Genomic DNA, 11,775 nt, shown 5'->3' on the forward strand with positions numbered 1-11,775 from the left:
ATACCGATATTCGTGTTAAAAATGTAAGGAGTAAAAGTAAAAAGTCGGCACAAAAATAAATAGTAAAGTAAAAATATCTAAAAAATCTACTTGAGTACAGTAACAAAGTATTTGTACTTCGTTACTTTCCATCTCTGCCCATTGCTAGGAGACGTCATAGCTCTGTATAGTCTACAAACAGTGATCCAAGAAGTTTTTTTCTTCCATTTTGTAGCAGCACATAGCTGGCAAGCTAAAAGCTAACTAGCTCTCCACTTGAAAAAGAGAAATGAGTGAAAGCTAGATTAGCTTTCTAACATTAGCATTGGTTCCCACTTACATTTCATGAACAATATTTCAAGACCTTCTGAGTTGGCAGCTTCTGCACACCCAGTGTGATGCTGTTCCCACGCTATAGAAAGGAGGGGTTGTCTGGCTAGCATTAGCCATTTCTTTTTCATGGATCTAGTGATGGCAAATGACCAGACTGTCAAAAACTCACTGCAACCTGTGGTCCTTTAACCTCAGCACTAGGACTGTTACTCTGATTTCAATCAGGACACAGGGGAACCATTCAGCACCAAACTAATTATGGATGCCAACATAGGGGGCCATATCACAGCACAACATTGATTTTATCTTTTTGGTGATTACATTGTTTTCTCTTTTAGAATAAATTATTTTTAACTTCAGTTTGAATTTAACCTTTGACCTAATCGAAAACTAAAAATCTCTTAAGCATCTTGAGATTGACAGTGAACATCGAAATGCTTTTTGCATCAGCAGAACGGTTTTTGAGCATTTACATTTGTCTGTAAGATTTTCAGCGTAAGTAAGCCTTGTTCATGCTGAGGCGGCTCACAGGCCAGGAGCTTATCACCCGATGCAGGGGCATGAAGCAGCTTACAGCAGGTGTACAACACAAGCCCCTGGATAGGACAGCAGTCCATCACAAAGGCTTACTCACAATACATGTCCTTTAATGCTAAGTGCCAAGTAGCTAAGAATTGGCTCCGATATTTTATATATTTTGTATATTTGTTACAGTGAGGCGTGAGACTCAAGAGTCTTAGTGCCGACTGCTACTGATCACTGACTGCTACTGTGAGTTGTGGAGCAGTAAATGCAAAATGTTTTCCTGAGACAAATCATAGAGTTCGGTCTCAGCCCCATTTTCTATTGCTTCCATTTCACACTCTATGGAGCTGTACATCTGTATGACATTACAGATTTGGGGACAGAGCAAATTCCTCTTCCGTGACAGTGTGTCAATACAGTAAATACAAACCAAACTGGCCCAGCAAACAGGAATATGTGACAGTTGAAAATATGTGATAGTCCTCATTAATAAAACAACAGCCATATCAGTATCCCCATAGTTTGAGATCTATTTCTGCCAGTTTGAATACGTGCTTGAAAATGAGTGATACATGAGCTATTTGTAAGCTATATGTGCCCAGTATACAGTATTAGGACGATTTTTGGAGAGCAATCTTCCAGGTACTTAACAGCATTAATCTCCATGTGGTGCTGCAGATTGTCTGTTTGATTTACACAACACTGAATCTCCTTGAGAGGCAACCGGAGATATCTTAATCCACGCCTTTGATCAGCATCTCCTCTATCCCATTTCCCACCCTCCTCTACTCCAGCGCATTCATCCTCTACTCCTTGTTCATGTTGATGATGAAGTCGGTTTTTCTTAACTGACAGCATATTATTCTGCCCAAGTCCTCAGTGCATTTGAGTCTTTGAATCAGTGATTTCCATTTGTCATGCTGCAAAGTGGAAACACGATGATGTAAAATTAAGAATTCAATTATTTGCATGAGGAATAATTGTTAAAAAAAATAAAAAGCTAGTAATTATACTTGGGCCGTTCATTGCCTCATGGCATACAGTAAGTATATAAAATGTAATCCGCCTGCACCTGCAGATGAATGACAAAGCCCTACCAGCAAACATACCCTAACTCCCTCCAGACATGACTAATTGACTTGCCACCATGGGTGACTGACATGCCATCCAGAGGGCACCATAATGGCCGTGTCACGAGGGGAATGATGAGACCTGCCGACAGCTAGCAGCGCTCGACCTTTAGCATGTGAGGTCGGGTGTCAGAGGGAACAGGATCTCCCTGTTGTTGGACCCGCAGCCTCAGGGCTCTGTGGGGATGTGCCACAGACGGCAGGGAATAGGAGCTTTTCAATCACCCAACCTTGCAGGACAGTGATTTCATTGGGAATAGCATTGGAATGAAAAATAAAAACAATAAAACAGAAATCAATCGTCAGCGGCCTCAGGGCATTCCAACATATTTAGGGTGGAAGGAAGATGAACGAGAGTGATGGGTACTTCCTCTATCATTTTCAACTAACAAAGGGTTATTACTGTGTTTTGTTCTGTTTCTACAGCAGCAATGTTTTCTGTGTGAGGAATAGAGTGCAGGGCTGCAGCATTCTGTAGATACCTTTCAATCTTAAACAAGTGAGAATGAGTCTTTTCACAAACACAATTGTAATTCTGCAGTGCAGTTCTGGGGGATTTATGAAAATGACAGTCTGTGTGCCTTTCAAAGAATCTTTATTCACACATTTGTTAGTGTTGTTAGTTTTGCTCACTGGGTATTCATGTCTTATTCATTTTCTGCCTCATGTCTTATTTCCAAATATCACTAATCCTGTTAGATGAAATCTATTAATGTTCTGCTTTGGCTGCCGCACACAAAATTCCAAGTCTGCCTATAAGCCCCAAATTTGCCATGAAGGCATATCTGGTCCGCCTCTCTGGATTAGAGAGATTTGCCCAGGCAACCAGAGAAGTGTGACCAGCAGTTCACAGTGGGCAAAGTCACCCATTCCACAAACGCAAGAATAAGCTGCAAATAAAGTGATTTTCATTTCTGCTATTATTCTCTATGAATATGACCCTAATTTCTCATTCGTTTCTGTATTGTATCTGATCTCAGTTTTTAGACTTAATTAGTGCCATTTTGATTCAGTGTGATGTGTCACATTCAGGATGTGGTCATGACAAAGAAAATGATAACATACTGGCATAAAGACCAGATGTGCAGTGAAAAGGAAAAGATAAGACTGCACCACAGAAGCAAAACGTAATTCTTCGAAAGCAATTTTTTCTTTGTAATGTAACAAATGGAAAACAAACAAAAAGAATAATTTATAACTTAAGGAAATTATAGTAACATAGCAGGAAGAGAGTTTTAGAACAAGAAAGCCTTGCATTAGAAATATCTAATCGTATTATTGTCAATAATAATGATTTATGGTTTGAAATAAAAAAAGTGATTTAAAGCTCTAAAAATAAGTTCAACACAAAGCAATGTTTTCCCTGCAAAATCGTCAGAAACGGGGGTTCTGATATAAAGTGAAAGCAAAGCATTGATTGGAAAATCTACCAAAGCACCCCCCCACCATCACTGCAACTGAAGGAGCAAAAAAGATTAAAAAAAAAGAAAAGGTTCTTCAGTTCTCTGGGAAAGTGACTCAATCTGGAAGGTACCACAGTGGCAAACTCACGCCAAGACAGGTAAGACTCAGACAATATCACACAGGGCTGACTACATCACAGTCTGGAGCATGAGCAGGAAGAGAAAATATGAAGCGATGCCACAGCAGCAGCAGCAGCAGCAGCAGCAGCAGCGTGTCCACAGAAATCCTCACAGCCATGTTGTAAATCTCAGAGAAGTGCAGAGAGTCGGATTATTGATATTAGCAATCACAGTGAGGAGGCTCCTCACAGTTGGCGACAGGGACCAGACACAGCGCCCTTCACACCTGATGTGTCTTTGACAACACATGTTAAAGTCTTCTGATTTACTTTGGTTGGCAAAGAGGAAAGTTATGAAAAATATAAAATACATATATGTAGAATGTTTCACTATTGTGTGCAAAGTATGTGTTAGAAGTTAATAACCAGCAGTCCCTTAAAAGACTGGGATGCTGTTTCCAATATCACACTGCTACATAAACTTGAATATAATTCATAGTCGCACAATAACCACTAATGACTGTTGACGGTAAATTAAAAAGAGACACAGCCTCTTGCTGGATTTTCACTGAAGGGACTTTTTGGAATTCCTTCTGTGTTCATTCAAACTGTATTGATTCATCGTCCCTGGTTGTCCGGGGCAATCCCTGCTGAGACCCTGCATCTAGTGCTGCAAGACAGTGGACAGTGTTGGCTGACTTACATGTACCTGCATCACCCCCGCACACACCGTTCATCAGCAGCAGGTTGATAGATGATAGATACATCGCCTGGTAGCGTTTAGCCTTTGAATCATACTTGTCTTCAGTAACTATGAAACATATGTTGCATGCGCCTATTTCTTGTCGTTCCTTTTGTGATGCGACAAGCCATGTGGCCAGTTCGGAAACTTTCAGCACCACAGAAAGAGGACAGCTCCGCCAGAGCCGCACGAGCGTCCTGTCTATCAACAGGCTGCTTTGACAGGCAACAACACACCTGTCAAACACAACACTAGCTGTGGAAGACTGTGTTTTTACGGCACCATGATATGAAATGTACTCAATCAGATATCAGATTTTCTGTATCTGATACAGAAATCAGAAGTCTGTCCACTCCGGATTTGCGTAAAGGCGCCATGCAATACGAGCTGGCGTGTCTAAGCTGTGTCTATAGTCTGAAACAAGTGCAGCCTTTATGAATCATACGGACAACACTGCACAGCTAGCCTGCCCACCTGCAGAAAAGCCCGTCGCACCACTCGCAGCATTCTTTAGAGAGACAAGTCAAATCCAACTTACCCTCTCCAAAATTATGCGAAGGCTGCTGCACGTGTTCGTCCCTTAAAAGCAGAAGTGATCCATACCGGCGAGTCCGTCAAACTTTTATTCGCAGCGCACTTTGTAGAGAACAAAAACCGTGGAAAGGTACAGCATACAACTAGTGATCGAGCGACTTGAGTGGACGCTGGTTATCCTTCTTTCTAGAAACAAAGCGCTGGAAATTAAAACCAAAGCAGTGTCTGTTGATAAAGCTTATCCTTCAGGGTGAAAAAAAAGAGTATCCTGTGCCGTTATGTATACAAGTAGTGCAGTTCGTGCAGCGGTGGAGAGCCAGCGCATACAAATGTGTCCATGGTTCTCCTGCAGGGAGCAGCCGCGTCAGCCTCTCTGGGTCCTAAAGCTGCGCTAAACTAATGGCACCGGTATCACCCTCCGCCTGCCAGACTGAAGCCAAGCAGCCTCTTACAATTATTGCCTTTCAAATGGCAACACAATTCTCTAATGTATGTATCCCAAACACTAACGGAAATCACATTACTTCAAGACATTTTTGAGTAAAGTGTTTCCTCACAGAATGATCTTTCTATTCTGCTTTGTTTCAAGATATTATCAATAATTTCTAGAGGATTCCTAACATGAAACACTGGAAACAAGCTCCTACTGGGTCTAATAAAAAAAAAAAAAAAAAAAAAAAAAAAGAATTATATATATATATACTATAGTCTATAAACCTATGACTTAGGTTAGATTAATCTTTTGCAGTGACTATTTGAAGCTATAGATTTCACAACTAACCTCTGGGTCAATAACTGAGTCATCATAAAGCGCAGGAAAACATCAAGCTAAGCCCTCTTGATGAGTTTCTCACTTGGAAGTCTGCGTGCTCATCTTTCTTGCCAGATGTGTGTAACTTAAAACATGTAAGCTACTGTCAACGTAAAATGCATTCAGATCAGCTGCAGAATCACATCCCCTAAACACAACATGTTAATGGCCACTACACTGATGACTGCTCAACGTCTACCCATGTTGGTGCTTAACTTCTTCTTTGTGATGATCTATAGAAGTTGATTGTGGAGGGTTGCACTTGGTAAGGTCATGTGCACAACTGGACAATATTAACAGTGTTGCCAAATGGGAAATGTTAAAGGACAAAAAAGCTATGCTACTGGTTACTGGTTGCACGGCATTCGTTGTTTGACTGATTGTGACTGCTTTTGGCTATTTTGAGCCTTGTTAGTGGTATAAAATAGCGATTTATTTTTACTCTACCAGTGCCCCGAATGCCTAGCATTAAGCTAATCAGCAGTTGGCGCCAAGGTTATAATCGTTAACGAAAACGAACGAAATAACGAAAACTAGGTGGAAAAAAACATTGTCGTTAACTGAAATAAAAATAAAAACGAGGCATTACAAAAAAACGATGACTAAACTAAAACTGTAATGTCTGTTTGCAAAACTAACTAAAATAAAATAAAATTATCGTAAATGTCCTTAGTTTTTTGTCTTTGTCGATGTCTTACATAGAGCAAATAACGTTATATCTTTCAGAGTTGACATTTCCTGTAGACATGTATAGTTTCCGACTGGGAACTCAGAAATTCCGACATTCCATGTCAAATTGAACACAACATAGTCCATGCCCCTCGCCTGGCATCATGGAAAGTCGGAAGAAAGCGGCAGAGTCCTATTTGATGATGACTGTGTCAAATGAAAGCAAGTGCTTTGTAGTGGAAGGTGGTATAATATGTGGACAATTTATTACAGGGAAAAATCCCACGAATTTGAAAGTACATTTGAGAAGCGCACACAAGCTAGGAGGCTAACCTAGCTTACCTTAACAAGGTAAAAGAGTTCACGCAAAGCCCCCCTCCCCCAAAACAGAAGCTAACCCCGGTACAGGGCACGGATGTATGGGTACAGGGCACGGATGTATGGGTACAGGGCACGGACGTATGGGTACAGGGCACGGACGTATGGTTACAGGGCACGGACGTATGGGTACAGGGCACGGACGTATGGGTACAGGGCACGGACGTATGGTTACAGGGCACGGACGTATGGGTACAGGGCACGGACGTATGGGTACAGGGCACGGATGTATGGGTACAGGGCGTGGATGTATGGATACAGGGCGTGGATGTATGGGTACAGGGCGTGGATGTATGGGTACAGGGCGTGGATGTATGGATACAGGGCGTGGATGTATGGGTACAGGGCGTGGATGTATGGATACAGGGCGTGGATGTATGGGTACAGGGCATGGATGTATGGGTACAGGGCATGGATGTATGGATACAGGGCGTGGATGTATGGGTACAGGGCATGGATGTATGGGTACAGGGCATGGATGTATGGATACAGGGCATGGATGTATGGGTACAGGGCGTGGATGTATGGGTACAGGGCGTGGATGTATGGATACAGGGCATGGATGTATGGGTACAGGGCATGGATGTATGGATACAGGGCATGGATGTATGGATACAGGGCCAGGCAGCATGACAGAGACAACCGCAGGACAGAGAACACTACAGGAGGAACACCAAAAGCGGGAGGGAGCGTGGGTTAATATGTGGATTGATACTGGGATGTCTACACAACTGTGTGACTCAATTGACTTCAAAAAGTTCGCCACTTTACTCGAACCAAAGTTGAAAACACCTGTTCATGTCTGTCTTCTTTAGTCTGTTGGCTATTTAGGTTTTTTTTCCTGGAACACGTCACGTCGCGTCTTGTGTAGACTGTTTACATATTTATGACCATATGTAGGCTACATTTTATGTACTGGTGTTATTGTTGAATACATTGTGAATACATATTTCTAAAATTGTATGAGGTTTGTGTTATTATTACACAATACTTTTTCTGACCTTTTTGAATCCCCCGACAAATAACCCATATTACAAAAAAAGACTAAAACTAATAAAAACTAAACTAAAACTAAGCATTTTCAAAAAATAAAAACTAAACTAGCAAAACCGCTTTAAAAACTAATTAAAACTAAACTGAATTTGAAAATAAAAAGTCAAAACGAAATAAAATCTAATGAAAAATGCAAAACTATAATAACCTTGGTTGGCGCTAGCTTGTTTCAAGCTAGAGAAACATTTGATTAGCATGAAAACATATCCCAGAGAACGGTTGACTAGGTACACATATGTTATTAACCCCATGGTTCATTTTGTGCCGGAATTGTCCTTTAAACTATAGTACCGCAAGTTATAACCACAAGAACAAATAGGCTCACATGTGTAATTTTACAAAACACATACATTGGGGGGTTTCAAAGCAAGCTGATATGCTGGTCTGACATTTCTTTGTAATGGAAAAAAATTCAATGACAGCATGACCAGAAGCCTGTTCATATTCTGCATGAAAACAGTTAAGGTCATAAGCTAAGCTATATGAATAAATAAATGGGCTTACTGGTGCATTCAAAACAACTCAACTTGAACACATCACACTAAGAAAGTTTAAGCTCTACCTCAGTGACGCCGTCTCTGGCTACCCGTAGCCTACACCTAGCACGATTGGCTGGAATGCGGTCACATGAGGACGTTGGATCCATATTTTGCTATCCTGATCATGTCGGGAAATGAATTCAAATGAGACAGCGCAGACTAAAACCAACTACTAATTGTAAGCGTCACAAAATGTTCAAATTAATATCGTACATTATGGCACTTTTGGAATTAATAATTGTACATCTTACAGAGGGCAAAATTACGATACAAATACGATAATTATCATACATCTGGCAACGCTGAATGCGAACATGCTTCCGTCTTGCACGAACTGCGTCCTCTGCACAAAAGCTTTGGGTAAAAGATACCAACAGGTCCTCCCAACCATACAACGATATAGGTGGTTTGTTCCTACCATCTAATACAGCCCACAGGAGCGTTTCAGAAATTAGCCCTCCCAGCAGTGGCAGGAAATGTTTCATCCTCATATCTAAACCAGAGTTTAATACATCGGTAACGTTGTGAAACGGTCGTAGTTTGTTTATGTTCAGGCACCAAAACTACTTGGTTAAGTTTAGAAAAACATTGTGGTTTGGGTTAATAGTCCATAGACTGTTGGTCCATAAACTGGACCACCAGATCCCGTGTCTCTGGACGGAGACCAGTGAAGGTTATTAGAAGCACTTTTCCGGTGAGCGCTGAGCGTTACTGAGCAGCCTCCAACTGAGAGAGACGACATAAATGTGACGTGAGCAACCTGTCTGAAAGTTGGAAGTCTTCTGGTAGCTGTGCCAAGAGAAATCTCAATCATTCCGAATATTGCAGAGATGGAGAGCGTAGGTATATGTAAGGAGATAACATAGACACAGGCTAATTATTGATCACTAAAATGATAGTTAACATTAGGAATTAAACTTAAACAGCTAATGGAAGTCCAAACTGCCTGAGAGCTTCTCCTGTACTATACAGTAATTCCTCTACCATGAGACGGAAAGTCGTGTGGTTATGACACCATCGTTAGCCTATTTTTATAAACACGTCTACTACGGAGCCATAACATGAGGTACAAGGTAATGGAGCCTTTTATACATTGTCGTGTTTCTTTAGAAATAAACAATGGACAAATAGAGTCTTTAAACGCTTCAGATGTAAAGTTATTTGTTGCCAAAGTGACGTCAAAATGAATGGCAGTCAATGGGATGCTAACGGCGGGTGAGTGCTTGTTAGCATCAAAATGGCGCCATAGGAGCTACGGGTTGTTGACAGACGCTTACCCCCTTGTTAAAATCAGACATTACTTCCCTTCCGGTTACGCACGTGACGCTGAACGTGAGCTAGCTCCGTTTATTTTGTAAAGTTAAAACAAACTCTCCTTTTACTTTCATTTTCAAACGGGACTCGAACCCCCGGTCTACTGGGTCCTGTGTTCATTTGACCCATCCCTACCTCCTTATGCGGAACTTGGCGCTCTTAAACCTTGTCACATTACTTTCTGCATTGCTCCCGCCATAATTACTATGACCACTAGAGGGCACTGCCACAATAAGCGTAAATATGAGTCGTAATTGCTGATTCAACAAACGACCTATGGGATCATTTTTGGGGGAGGACAGTCTCAAATATAAATAGGAGGGTGTGCCCATTAATTATTGTCTCAGTTGCATTACTCATCCCATACATTTTAAATGACTGTGAAAAGCGCATTGGTGCATGGCGAAAATTGCTTACCAAATTGAAAGCTGAGTTCAGACTGGATTCTTCATGATTGCTGTATCAAAGTGGCATATTCATAAATGTTGATTAGTTATATCATACAATGTTATTATGTAGATGTGGATGCAGTAACCCACAAGTCGTCGGTGTCACATTTGGAAAACAGCTGTGTAGGCTGGTGTTTTAGGGTGTTTTGATCACTTAGAAAATGTATCCACTTTGGAAGTACAGTATGACAACACATTAATGCTATTCAAAAATCTTTGGACTTAATGCGTATGTTAGTCATCTTTTATGATTTAAGAGGAAGTGTGTTTTTTCTCCTATCAAAGGATAATCTTGCTAGGACAAAAGGTTTTTATTTGGCTTCAAAATTGAATTTCTATATTGATGCATTTATGTATTCCATCTTCCTCTTGAATCAGTCCATCAATTCATGCATTATGCTTCCCATTTCTTTTTCTCCCTATTTGGCTATTCAATGTCAAGCCATTTTGCTCCAGTACTTTTTTTCCTCACAATCTCATGTATTTCTATAAGGGTAAATACGGATGTAACCTCTCCCCCTGTCAATCATTGCTAAGGTTGGCTTTTTGAAATGGATTGAGCAGACCTTCAGGCTGCTGCCCTTCTCTCCCATCTTAACAGGCTTGTCTGGTGTGGCCGGAGTGGGAGAGGGGTCATGTCCAGAGGGAATGGGGAGCGCCAATCGCTCCTAATTCTACCCACAAACTCATAATCCCACACACATGGACCTTTAGAGCGCCTCATCATCTGCACGTTGCGTAAGGTGTCTGTTAGGCAGGAGTGCCAACTGGGTTGGTGTTCCATGTCTAAATTAATTTAAATGCATTGAAGAGATAAGAAGTGCTGTCTGTTCAGTTGTTTAATAACAATTATGCTTAATTATATTTTAGGGTAATTAGTTTCAAGGTCCTTGAATAGAGGTTAACATGACAAATGGCTGTTAATATTGAATTGGACAACTGCATACTGCTGAATTATGAAAGTGGTTTACAACATCTCACCAATGAACAGCACAGGTGTAAACAATGCCGGCAGGAACACTGCTGTCTGTAAATCAAAATCCGCTATTTATAATAAAACACGATAAAAAAAGATGTTTTTTTGCCAAGTCATTTACTGTTTTACTTTTATTACTTCGTGAACAAGGCTGAGCTGAAGGTTCTGCGAATACTGGATGGATTTCTTTTAATTTTTGTTCCAAATTCTATGGGTCATGGGAGATAATTTAGGTGAATATTTGTGACAAATTGGTAAAAAAAAGAATTGGGCAAAAAATGGAATTGAAAATGTTCTTCTTGAATTTTTTTTTTATCAAAACCCTCAATTGTCACATGTTCAAGGCTCATGTCTAAAATGTCCTCAAACAATGGTAACTTGGCCAACTAATGGAGAAACAATGGTGGCATACTAATTAACACAAAATGATCACCTAATGCAGTCATTATAGAGCTACAATGGATTCATTTGGCGATGTGTTTCTGTCTACGTAACAAATGTAAGTCTGATAATCACTCTCGTTTAAGCTCTGGTTTTAGTCTCAACATATCTGGCTCTTTAGCTGCTGAATGCTCCACTCTGTTCAGCAGCTAGTTGCTAACTTTGTCTAACCTGACTCCGCCAGATGGATTTGCTCGGCATATCCATCTGGGAACTTTCCGTTGGAGAACTTTTGGGAAGGGGCAAAAATCCTGGTTAGCTGATTGGATAAACCATCCGTCTATCACCACCTATGTTGGTGATAGACGGGCCAAATCAACCAATCTGATCAACGATATATCAAACTCTTGCCGCAACCAGTCGGGAGAAGAGCAAAAACA

The 11,775-nt window shown here is 40.9% G+C and overlaps 1 protein-coding gene across 4 annotated transcripts in view; it reads right to left on the minus strand.

Annotated features, from left to right (window-relative positions):
- robo1 (roundabout, axon guidance receptor, homolog 1 (Drosophila)) overlaps positions 1–5,040 on the minus strand; it is a 233,160-nt gene extending 228,120 nt beyond the window's left edge. For 2 of the 4 annotated variants that reach the window (XM_031297573.2, XM_031297572.2), the window contains exon 1: positions 4,770–5,036. The gene's annotated coding sequence lies outside the window, so the exon portion shown is untranslated. Of the gene's footprint in view, positions 1–4,769 lie in introns of all 4 variants that reach the window. The other 2 variants (XM_031297575.2, XM_036001487.1) reach the window with 2 other exon arrangements.
- Positions 5,041–11,775: the final 6,735 nt, after the last annotated feature.

Source organism: Sander lucioperca, chromosome 5 (assembly GCF_008315115.2).
Source record: "Sander lucioperca isolate FBNREF2018 chromosome 5, SLUC_FBN_1.2, whole genome shotgun sequence".
Lineage (NCBI taxonomy): Eukaryota > Metazoa > Chordata > Actinopteri > Perciformes > Percidae > Sander > Sander lucioperca.